The 13,289-nt window shown below is 40.5% G+C and overlaps 1 protein-coding gene across 1 annotated transcript in view; it reads right to left on the bottom strand.

Annotated features, from left to right (window-relative positions):
- The window catches only part of LOC122982406 (rho-related GTP-binding protein RhoA-D), an 18,887-nt gene extending 5,598 nt beyond the window's left edge, over nucleotides 1-13,289 (bottom strand). Inside the window, exon 1 of the mRNA XM_044351676.1 lies at nucleotides 13,159-13,289. The gene's annotated coding sequence lies outside the window, so the exon portion shown is untranslated. The remainder of the gene's footprint in view (nucleotides 1-13,158) is intronic.

Genomic DNA, 13,289 nt, shown 5'->3' with positions numbered 1-13,289 from the left:
TGCATCCCTGTGGCCAGGTGATTTACAGCTCTTACTGGGTTTGGTTGACACCTCTATACTGCACACAATTCTCTCCCATTCTCTTTGCTTGTATCCCTGAAAGCGGTGTGTATGCCAGAGAAAGATACGGGCCACACACACAAACACACACGAATCAATAGCCATCTCCCACAAGCTGACAATAATGGAGAGAAGGCAGTAGGTGATGAGACAACATACTGGCTGCCTGCCAGCAGCATCAGCTTCCACAAATCTCAGACTACCTGAACCAGCACAGGCCTTTTACTCCCAAAGACCTAAACCTCTGCCATCACACACACAGTGGCCAAATCAGAGCTGATGAAGAACCGAGAAATACAGCAGAATTATTTATGAAGACACTGAGGAGTGTGACGGCAGGAAAAAGCCAAAAGTGACCAGAGAAATCAAAAAATCTGAGCACCTGAAGTGAAAAGTGATCAGCATGGACCAAAAGACCCATCAGTAATATCTCTAACAATAATTTTGTGCTCTAGGGTGGTAAACAGAACTTCACAAAGTAACGTTCAATCTCTCTCTCATTCTCTTGCATGTGCTCTCAGCTCACTCATGCTCTCTCGCTCTTTTTTAAAATGAGTCGGGAACCCAACAGCAAAGTCTTACTTCACTTTTAACTTTATCAAACCAAGAGAAATGTCCTCCCCTCAACCTAAACTGTATACCCATGACACTGATTGGGCAAGTTGATTGGCCAGTCACTGGCCACACCCAGTCACTGGCCAATCAACTTACCCTGCATAAACTTTTCCATCGGTTATGTTGGACCCTGGCTGCACTTATTATGTGTATTAACAGCTGTTTCCTCTGAAATGGTCTGTGGGTGGTCTGAAAGGCCTTGTTGACACAAAATCTTAAAAGGAACTGAAACCAATTAAACTGGTAGAGGCAGCCTAGTGGCTCCTCCACACAGAGTGACAGAAAAACACTTTCTACAGCTATGTTAAAAATTGTTTGTGTGCGTTAAAGACGTCACTATGAGGGCTGCAACTATAACAACTATTTTCAGTACTGATTAATCTGCTGCTTATTTTCTCTATTAATCAGTTGTTTGGTTTAATAGAACACCAGGAAACGCCATTCCCATTTACAATATCCTAGAACACAATGTGACGTCATATAATATTTTTCTTTTTCCAGTGCAAACTTCCGAAATATTCATATACTATAATGTAAGATCAAGAAAAGCAGCAAATTCTCACATTTGAGAAAATGGGGCCATGAAATGTAATTTGTTTTGACAGACTAATCAATTAATCATCTAATCTTTGCAGCTATAATCGCTACATGATCCTTCTATTGATTCCCTCAGCTTGTGCTGGTCTCAGTCCTTCACCTTCACTCACTGTAGCAGCAGCTACCATTTTCACCACAAGAATAAAAAGACAATTGTTCTGTTTGCTTTTCTCTCCCACACATTAAATCAGACCAGTGTGTTGTCAGTTTGTCTCTGGAGAGAGCCACCTGTTCTCTGTGATAGCAGGCTGCTGCTACTCCATACATCATACTGTCACTGCCAGAGGGAAGACGCGCACACACACATACCGAAACACACACACACACACACACACACACATACACACACACACACACACACACACACACACACACACACACACGTGACTGGTTGCTACAGTGCAGCCCCAGAAAGCTTCAGTAAATGGGTCTAGTCTTGCAGATCTTGTGCTGTGATAAAATAATGCAGCTTACTGACGGCGATAGCCCTCAGAGCAGGATGCCTACTGTGACTGACAGCACATGGTGCTTAGCGGGCATAATGGTTCATTCCCTTTGCATTAATGTGTGAGAACACTGTGCCAGTACAAGGACGGCACAGGGACTCCAAGGACTTCTTCCCTAAATAAGACAACTACTCACTGGATGTTTTCTGCTACCTTTAAAATGTGAAAAAAGACAATTCACTTAGACCATGATGTGTTATTCATAGTTACTGTATACAGTTTAATATTCATTCAAAATACAACTAATAATATTATCAGCATTTTAAGTGAATTTATTATGCAATATTAAAAAATCAAGCCATTGCTGTTTATACATCAAACAAAAAGGCAAAAGTTTGCAAACTTTTCTCTTACAGTGACAATGATTTGTTTACTTCTTGACCAAAGGGGTTCCCCAAATCAATTAATTGGCATTTTAAGTCATTTTTCAAGCAAAAATGCCAAATGTTACTTAGTTTTAGCTTTCCAAATGTGAGGACTTGCTGTTTTTCTTTGTCTTAGGTGATCGGAAATGGAATATAGTTTGGGACTGTTGGTTGGACAAAACAAGACATTTGAGGATGTTGTTTCGGGAAGTTGTGATGAGCATTTTTCACACACAAACGATTACATATGATTAATTATGAAAATTATCATTAGTTTGGGGCCCAAAGACAAGAAAGTAGGTTAAAAAACTGTATTTATATATATAGATATATATATGTGTGTGTGTGTGTGTGTGTGTGTGTGTGTGTGTGTGTGTGTGTTAATACATTAAATAGGAGGTGAAGAAATCAACAAACCTGAAAAGATAAAAACTTTTAGGACATTGGGTAAAGTAAAAAAGTAGGTACTGTTTCACAGTATTCAGGTTATTAAAAACATAAAAAAAGCAAAAAGCAAATCCCTCCTGTTCATTCCATCAATTAGTCAATGGCCTTGTAAGACTTTAACTACACTTAGTCACTTTTAGGTGTACGAAAAATGTGCCAGACACATCTAATAGCTGTCTATTTAGCTGGCAGGTGTAGACCAGTGAAATGATTTGAAATAAAAGTGTTGAGGTTTCAAAGCATTTATTATTGACTCATAAACTATGCTTCTGTATTCTCTTAATTCACAGTTTAACCCTTGCTGCAGGTGGCTCACTTTAAAAGCCTTTTAGCAAAGAACAAGAAGCTGCAGGAAGTCTTCAGTTCTAAAATTGCTGGTAGCTCAGCGTCACCCAACAGAGGATTTGTAAAATAAAGAGCTGCAGGTGTTTAATGTGCTTGTGGGATTTTTCCATGTCATTGCTGCCCTTGTCCGCCTTCCTCGCTTCCTGTAAGTGACTTCCTGTTTGGACATAAATGGTAGTGACAGAGGAGTAAATGAGCACAAATGGAAATCACCCATTTTGTCATTTTCTGTCTCCTTCCTGAAGTTTCTCAGCACAGGTCAGTTTAAATGAGCTTTATTAACACAAGGAGGGGTCCTACACAACCAGTCTATCTTGTTCTTTTTCCTGGAGACAGACAGCTCTGGGATTTCCATGTTTTCTCTAATAAGTTGCAGTTACAGTGTGTGATGATTCATGGAGGGTAGACACATGCATGATATATGAATATTATGGATATCAAGTCAATACTAGGACACTCGTCATCCTATGCCTAAAAGCTATTAGTTATATTACAAATACTACATTAACCTCATTTAAAACTGATGAAATGCACCTAAGAATATCATCTTACAGTTAATAAAATGGGTCTTTCCCCGCAGCTAGTCATTGTTTTGCCATTTGCTTTTGTATTATGACACTACTTTGTGTTATATTCAACAATCAATTATTAAATGTGCCCTGGATTTTATCTTGCCGTAAGTAGGCCTCTGTCAACGTTGGAGGAAAAAAATCATTTTAGGAGAAAAAAAGTGTTAAAAAATATATTCATAAATAATTGACATGAAGATTGCTAAAAAGTTGTAGACAGCAGGGATGTAAAGACTGTAGACCAGGGCTGTAGACCAAGCCAGTCACATGACAGTACAGCTGCATAAATCTCAGTGTTACAATGGGAAACCAAAAATGCCCTAAAGTCATATTCTGAGTAGTGAGCCACAGACATATAGTACGTGCACACACACACTGACCTCGAACAGACAGGTCGTATAACTGAGCTGGAGACTGTGTGTTCACACGTGTCTCGGGATAAATGATCCTGTCTTGCATAATGTTTGTTCCTTTGTGGCATAGCAGAGGACAAAGTTCTCAGTCCTAGCGCATGCAGCACGGACGCCAGCAGGTTGTGAGTCACCCCCGGAGTAGTAACACATTAGCCAGTCTTGTTCACGAGTGTCAGAATTGGCGGGGGGGGGTAACAATAGCACAAAATTCCCTCAAGGCAGGAAGATAGAAACTTCTTTCTCCTGAAGTATCAACCTGCTACTAATCACACGGTTCAGCAAACTTAAGGTATTTACACTAACCCTGTGCTTAGTGACCCATTTGATTACAAGTATGTACAAACCATAAAGCTCCTATTATTGAATGTTAGGTAAGCTTGTATAAGTCCAACTCAAGCAAAAAACAACATTTCTGGGTATATCTGTGTTTTCCTGTCAGTAACAGAGCATTACTGGCCAAAATAATACAACGTCTTTAACATAAGATCTGACTCGACAGAAGGAGAACCATATAGTTTAGGTCTAATCTAATGAAGGTAATGAAGTGGTCGAAAGGTCAAACAGGCACCAACACAGTTGCTGATCAAGATATTTTTTTTATCATCGATCCATTAAAATAGTGGAGCAGCAGAGTCCTGAGTGGCTGATGCAAATGTGGAGCTGCTGTTTGTTTTGTATAAACAGTAGCCTCATGGTGCAAATAATATGTGCGGCAGCTATTGATGCAATTTTTAAAAGCCCTTTCCCTCCATTTCAGTAGCATTCTGCATGAGAACCACACCTTTAAATGCTGCTGACTGTTGACATCTGTATTTGAACTTCAGTATTTTGTTGATGCGTGGGAAGCTGTTCAAACTTCCTGCCATCATGACAGACAGACACCTCTTTCTTCACTAGGGTCAGGAACCGAAAACCGGTTCTAAATCCAAGAACCAGGTTAAAAAAAATTGGAATTTTGGTTCTGTTTATCGGTTCCTAAACGTCATAGCCCATTGTTATTGAAAACAAAGGCTACACATCTGCAAGGATGTGGCCATCTTCCAGGACTCGTCTACGTCAGCGTGCCGATTTGTTTAAATATGAGCGTGCATGGCTAACGTCACAACAGTAGTGAAAGATGGACCGCAGTAAACACTCAAAAGTGCAGCTTCACTTTATTAAAGAAAACAAGGCAAAGAGCAATGCATGTGGGAAGCTAGTTAGCTGTAAGTCAGGCTGCACATCAAATTTGACCAAACATTTAAGGCAGCACAGCGTCAAACTGAAAGAATGTTCAGTGTTTGATGTCTTGTGGTCTCTGAGCCCGAGTGTGTCATCAGCCAGTGCCTCACTATTACCTCCATACCAAGCCATGACACACAGAAAACTCATGTGCAAGAACCATTTTAGTGTTGTGCAGGCCCACTCAGCTGTGAAACATTTAAAGCAGGCTTACTTTAGGATATGTGTTTACTGTGAAGCACAAAAATTGACATTTTGACCTGCATGTAGTTATATCCTCGTAAAACTATTCACCTGGCTTACACTTTCCCTGTAGTGAAACCTGGAGGAGGCTTTGTCTTGCTATGTAGATGCTTGTTAGCCAAATTAATTGAATAACATCAGAGGGGACAATGATGGGTCAAATACAGGCAGAAAATCTGCTCTGTGATGCACATAACCTCAGAATGGGGTGAGGACCTCTCAGTACAACGACCTGAAGAACATGGACTAGCGGACACTGGGGTGCCTTCAGGACAAGTCTGTACATGAGTGAGTGGGGGGAAATGGCTCTAATGTAGGTCTGCAAAAAGAAGCCAAAACTATCAGAGCATGGCGTACTTCTGTGTGGATTCAAAGTGGATTTCAGTTTCCTTGAACTTGTTCATTTAAGTCTAACATAATGAATGTGGAAAAAGTGACAGGAGCAAATTTTTCCAAGAAGCAAACTTGGCTAAAGTCACTGCCTGAAGTTACTGGATAAGGACAGGAAAAGCTAAATATAGAATTAGAAAAAGGTAAACTAAAAAGGATTTCAGCTGCTCAGCAGACTTGCATCTGACCGCAAAAGAATAAATAAGTCCTCACTGCTGACCTTTTCCTGGGAAAAAGACAAAGAACTCTACCGGGATATCCCCCCGTTATAATATAAACTAACTGCACACTTGTACTTCAAATGCGGGGGATGTAGGAACAATGGGCCTCATGCAAGAAGCACTCGAACAAACAGACTCCTTCTTAAGATGTACGTACAAGTGATTTAAAAAGATCTGTGGCATTCATCAATTTTTCTCCTACTTAGAATATTCTCTTAGGTATGAACGAAATTGACGAGTGATCCAAACCTGTTGTACCTGTCATGAACAGATCATCTCTGCCTTTCTTCACTGGAGAGAAACTTGTTTGACTTGACAATTATAATAACTAACTAATCTGCATTCATTTTGAGTTTAAATATGAAACCAAGAAGTAAAACAAACTTAATGCAAAATTTATATTCTGTTTACCATATTTTCATCATCATGGCTGCCATTTACTACAGGGTTTTTTTTTTTTAGATTTTTATTGACATATTTTGGCAGCAGCAACTTCTACATTTCAGTAGTTGCTCAGAAACTTCTCTCACTCTGACAGCTGACTCTGTGTCTCTCTGCAGCGCTCAGTCCAGTATCATCTTGTGTTGCAGCTGACAGCGTCACATCACCTGTAGACTATAATATTCTCCTCTGATATCTCTCTGACTGTCACATGACCGCCTTTCATCGCGGAGAGCTTTGCTTTAGAAAGATGTTTTTTTTTTAGCATCTAACTTCACATCGAATCATCCCCTCTTTATTTCTGTCACAGTGCTGAGCTGCTTTGAGGACATGTTAGCTTGATTCTTATTTTCTAATTGTTTTAGTTCATCTGCTGTCACTCCTAAATTCGTTGTGTTTGTCTTCTGACTTCTGAAAGCAGGACATGAAGTTGCGCTGTGTTTTTACACTTTGGGAACTTTTAGTGAATGAAACCCGCCCACAAACGGAGCAGAACATGGAGCCCTATATGGTAAATTTAGCGGAGTGGATTGTCTGATCATCACATCTCACAAACACACACTTCCTCACGAACAGGTGACATTCATCAGGCTGAAACGAGCAATTTACAACAAGTTCAGGCAGTTAAGAGAGTCTGTTGAATCCGACGTAGGATTTTCTTATTTTCCTCTTATTGCTTGGTGCAAAAACAAATAAAAGAGAAAAATAAGAAAACATTCGTGCATGAAGCCCAGTAAGTCTGACTCCGAAGACGAATGTTAACTATTGAGAGTGTCTGTGGTTCAGGTATTGACACGCTGATTGGTTGAAGCGGCGACATGCATTCCACATGATGATTAATAATGGATCACTGAATGCTCACACACACACAACGCTGTCTGACTGTGTAAAAATGTGGGAGGACATAAGCTATGAGGAATGTCTCACCCACTTTCAACACCCCTCACCCTTTTCTTCTAAACACACAACATCCCTGCCCCCACCAGTGTCTCTCTCTCTCTCTCTCTCTCTCTCTCTCTCGTGGTATATATATGTTGAGGACTGAGGCTGCTCTGTTGATGCGGTATTCTGATTTCACACAAGTGTAATTCTTGCTCCCTTCCACACATCTCCTATTCAAGTGAGAAAAGTGAGTCTAAATTCAGAAATGGCATGGTTAACAGACATGAAGCAAAACTCCAGTCAGCAGTTTTAACTAATGATATTATGGGGGTGGAGCTGCATAGGGTTACATAAAGGTTGCTTTGCATCTATTTTAGCTACATCCACCGCTCTGCTGCTGCTGGTTAAAAACTGCATTTCAGCTTCAGAGTTTTGGTTTATACTGGGGGTGGAGAGGCTGTTCAAACCTTCTTACCAAAACAGATCCACACTGACAGTCCTCTCCACAGATATTACACAAAATACTATAGAATAAATATTGATATTAAGATTGGAGCTGATATGATTACTCAACAATTCTGCAACAATTTTAAAGCAAAAATGCCAAAATTTCACGCATTTGAGAAACTAGAACATTTTTGCCTAAAGAATATCTAATATTTGCTAGTTTTCTTCTTTCTTCTTCTATGATATTATACTGAACATGTTTGGATTTTGGTCTGTTGGGTTCTGACATTTTATAAACCAAACAATTGATTAAACAGAAAAATAAACAGCAGATTTATAAATAATGAAAATAATCCTTTATCCATTAATGGAAATAATTTAGGGTTATGAGGAGCAATTTCACTTTTGGACTGCTTAACTGAAGATTTTTGTGGAAACAAACATTTGACAGAAATCATTAGTCCTAGCAGAGTATTTTATATGTCTTAAAATATGTCTGGAGGGGACCTTCTGAGAAAAAATGTGATGGTTCCAGCTTCTTAAATGTGATATACATTACTGTAAACAGATTCTCTTTGGGGTTTGGACTGATGATCCGACAAAATAAGACATTTGATGACATCACCTTGGACCTGTGAAATTGTGATGGACGTTTTTCACTGTTCTCTGGTGTTGATAACGTCTAGATATACATCACCTTCGATCAGACTTTTTTTCTCTCTCTCCTTACCAAATAAAATAACCTTTGGTCTGCGGTAGGATTAGAGAAATTCTTGAGGAGCAGTTGAAGCCAAGCTCAGATTTTCAAGGTTGAAATCCAACTTTGAGACCAGAACTAGCTGCTCAGGATCCAGGCCAGGGAAGCGGCTGAAGTCAAGAGAACCTAGCTGGAGCCCAAAATAGGACAGAGCCATTGAGACTCCCCCGGCCCAATTTATCACACTGCATACAGCTCGACTCAGAGCAGAGGACGAAAGAGAGGAATATCACACAGAATTATCCCTTCATCCATCCCTGAGCCTTCGCCTGCAGTTCAAACACACAGAAAAGTCGGACAGATGGAAGGAAGGAAGGAAGGAGCTCGAGCAACAGATATGAAGAAACTTAAAGCACAGCAAAGTGTAGTAAGTATGCGTTTAATGAATGAAACATGAGTACAAAATAAATAAATGGGTCACGGGGTGGCTCGGGGAGGGAGTTGATCAGGATAATGAATGTATTTATGCTTTCACGTCTTTAGCATAGGCTGACACACACACACACACACACCCCCACACTGCTCGAGCTGACTTGATTGTACCATGTTTGTTATCCTTTCTTTCTCATTATTTGCTCCTTTAGCTCCCTCTCTATTACCTACCCTCCTCCAGGCTCTTGTTCTCACTCTGTCTCCCTTCCTTCGCTCACTCCTCCTCCTCTCTCTCTCTCTCTCTCTCTCTCTCTCTCTGTGTTGCAGTGTGATGTCACCATCAGGGAGCTAATGTTCCGTATCCTTAGGGTGCTGCATTCCTCCTTTCCGACTGACATACACAGCACAAATGAAAGCAAAACTGACACACATGTAGGCAGCCTGGATGGAGCTGCCGCCACCACCACTGCTGCTGCCTTCTCATTCGTCCACTCCATCTGTGCCTTAAAGCCATGTGAGGCGTTCAGGTGCTGCTGCTAATGTAACTCACAAGAAATGTTTAGCTTTCTAAATTGTCCTTTTAGGGACTTCCTGAAACTGCAAGCACAGAGACCCAAACAGGAAACACTCCCAGAGGATTTTATCGTCTGTATGCTGCCTGTGCGTGATACACTCTACAGCCTACACACACAATTTTCCATGTTTGTCAGTCACCGTCAGATGACTAGAAACAGTTAAAAAGGCTCAGCATTTTCTTGAGGCGGTTTGTATAAAAGAAACTGTAGTCAAATTAGTTTTCAGTATGACACTGGCCAGCTTGGAAAACACTGTTATGTGATGGAAAGTTGCCCAGACTAGTCTGACACAGAATACTGAGGAGCCTTGTGTAGGAACACCTCAGCTGATAAGCACCTATAGATTAACATTGTACAAACCAACAGCTCTACATGGAGTATGACTCTGGAGCTGGAGGGATGGAAAAACTAAGCAATCCCCGTCTGTCCATGCAGGACTTCCTAAATATTTGCTTGGGGAGGTCTGTATCGAGAACTACTATACATGTACTTCCTGCATTCGCCATCCCTAAAGCTCGGGCTGGCACGTACAACAGGCACACAATAAAACACAGTAGGTCAGTGGTAGAGAGCATGCCAAGAGGAGCAAAATGAGGCGCAACGCAGGGGTGAAATAGCCTCTGGCTAGCATGGCATAAATGGAGCTTCTCATCCATTATAGTTTTCCATGAAGGCTTTCACACTGACCCACTGAGCCATTCAGGCATCTTCTGAGATGACCTCAATACAACAAGATAAGAATGAGAGCTCATGTGCAAGAGATTGGAGAATGATATCAATATGGTCAATCTGTTGTGTTCATTTGAAATTCAGGTTGTTTGTGGTTATCTTGGGGTATCTTAAATGTTATGTTCAGGGTCCCTCCCAGGAAATTGTTTAGACGGTGAGCCATTCAGATCCTGACACATGTTGTCTTGTTGACATAACTTTAGTTTTTAGATGACAGCCTAAACAATAGTGACACTAAATATAACTGCTTTGGCTGTGTGAAATAGGACTTCTAGTCTCCCTGAAGGTTAATGCTGTATTTTATAAAACTGTTTCTAGGTTAGTGGAGCTGTTCTTTATTTCAGGTGAGGTGATCCACCTCTATTATAAAATATAAAAACGCTTGTAAACCCTGATGTCGTACTCGTCAAGGCTGCATTACAGTTATGGATCAAATTTTATCATACAGTTTATCATACAGCTGAGTGACATTGTTGGTCATTATATTAACGTTACTAAACACTTCTTTCTTTATATTTTGCTGTGCTGCAAGTAACTATGATTTTCATTATTGATTATTCAGCTGATGATTTTCTAAGTTTTACCTATAAAATGTCAAACAGTAGTGAAAAATGTTCATTTTAATTCCCCTCAGCCCAAAGTGACGTCCTCAAATGCCTTGTTTTGTCCGATCAACAGTCCAAAACCAAAAGATATTCTTGTCTACTATTGTGTATGACAAAGAAAAGCATCAAATCCTCATGTTTGACAAACTGGAACTAGAAAATATGTAGGATTTTGCTTAAAAAAACAACTACAAAGATTAGATTATCAATATAGTTGCAGATTAATTTTCTGTTGACCAGTAATTGGTTAATTGACTAATTACTAATTATTGACCAATAATCTTAAATACTCCTACATATTGTTCCTTTATTGACAGTGATAGTCGGTCACAAATATTTAATGTGAGTATTATTTACGACATACTTGCTCTGAAGACATTTAATTAGTCAATGTTTTGATCAGAGATATTCTACTTAATCATTTCTCTAATTAAACTTTAGCAAGTATTCCTCTGTGTGGAGGCTATTTGTTCTTTTCCGCATACTAATATACCTGCCACTTATTTGAATGTGTAACTAATATCATAAATACTACAACTTTAACAACCCTTATTCAGCCCACTTCTCAACAGTTGCCTCTGGATTACATCACTGTGTACAGTGACAAACTAAAGCACAATGTGATGACAAAAGCAACAACATCATGACTTCTGCTTTTAAATAAATGCCCCCTAGAGTGGGGATTTCCACTACATTTCCCTCCACTGCACTGGCACTGATGTGTGTGTGTGTGTGTGGTCTGTCATAGGCTACTTTTGGGGACAAATTCCAGACTTAGGACCAGTTAACTGGAGATAGCTTGTCCAACTGGGGACAAAAACTGTCTACCCAATTGTGAAAAAGCTGGTTTTTGGGTCAGTGGTTAAGGTTAGGATAAGGGTTAGGGTTAAGCAAGTAGTGGTAGTGGTTAGGGTAAGTCTGCAGGAAATGAATCTAAGTCTATGTAATGTCCCCAAAGGTCCATGATCTGATTTGTATGTGTGTGTGTGTACCACCGGGCACATCCCTTCTACTTCAGCCCACTTCTCACTAGTTGCCTCTGGATTACATCATGTGTACAGTGACAATCACAACCATAATATGAAGACAACAGCAACAACATCATGACTCCTTTTACATAAATGCACTCTAGATAGGAGATTTCCACTACATTTCCCTCCACTGCACTGGCACTGATTTGTGTGTATGTTTGTGTGTGTACCACTGGGTATATCACTTCCACTTCAGCCCAACTACCTGCGCAAACAGCTTGGTCAGCAGTCAGCTGTTCAAGCTACAATGACATCATACTTTCTTCTATAGTATCCACACAAACACAAACATTTCCCATGCAAGCATGCACACAAACACACAAACCAGGAGGATGTAGAATAACATTTGATGCTTTCTCCTGATGTACATGTGTCTGTCTGCCCTGCTACATCCTGTGTGTGTGTGTGTGTGTGTGTGTGTGTGTGTGTGTGTGAGAGAGAACAGTGTAAAGGTTTAAATGGGAGTAGGCAGAGTTTTTGCAGGTTTCGCTTTGATTCATGCCAAATACCGGCAGAGCATTTTTGTTGTGGGGAACATGCCAAGACAAGGGAACAAGCAGCTGTGAGATTATGAGGGTCTGCGCTACAGTAGCCGAGCAGCACAACAAGGGTGTGGTGGCTCGGAGAAAGGAATTTCCTCGGAGGAGACAAATGTTTTTAACTATTGTTTTAAAACAGGCTATGAGGATATACTTAACCTTGATCACATACGCAAATAAAAAAGCTCGATCACTAGATAGGCTGAAAATAGTTTCGATATTTTCGCTTTCCAAGAATTCCTGTGCGGAGGGAAAAAAAACAAGAGAGGAATCCGATAACATCAACTCCCTTTAACTGGCCAAACAGGTTTCCCCAAAGAGAAACTTTTTTTACAGCAAGCAAAGATCAGCTCTGTCTTCACAGCTGAAGTCCACATACTTAAATTACGTAATAAAGTATATTATGGGTGATTCAGGGCTGGGTTTGTGAGGCAGGAATGCTGATATGATCCATATCTCCGTCAAGGAACTGACTACAGGGAACAAACAGGTGTGTCCTCAGTTTATAGTACTTTTCTTTTGCATGTCTATCAACGAAACCTCAAAACACGGCAGACAGTCCGCTTGAAAACTTCGATACAAGTAACTTAACAGGTTTCAACTCAACTCAACCCGAGCTGCTGCTGGTACGTTAGCTCACCTCGTTAACGTGTCTTTCGAGAGCGGTGGTCGTTTTAGCTAACTACTTTTCCGTGAAGCCTCAAACTCGCTTTATTAACTCAAGGAGCGATTTCCGTCGCTTTGCAAGAATTCACATAAGTGATAAAAGGATAATTTTGTTCTCTTACCTCTCCGAGAGTGTGCTTTTTAAAGACTGAGGACCTCCGTGTTTCCCTCCTGCTGTCGTCCTTTCCTTGAAGCAGCTGAAGTCAGGGCGTGCGGCCGAGAAGCAGCCAAACTGCTACTCACAAGACCCTCC

This window comes from Thunnus albacares, chromosome 5 (genome assembly GCF_914725855.1).
Source record: "Thunnus albacares chromosome 5, fThuAlb1.1, whole genome shotgun sequence".
NCBI lineage: Eukaryota > Metazoa > Chordata > Actinopteri > Scombriformes > Scombridae > Thunnus > Thunnus albacares.
Note: the sequence above shows the minus strand (reverse complement) of the source record. Positions and strands in the feature narration are given on the sequence as shown.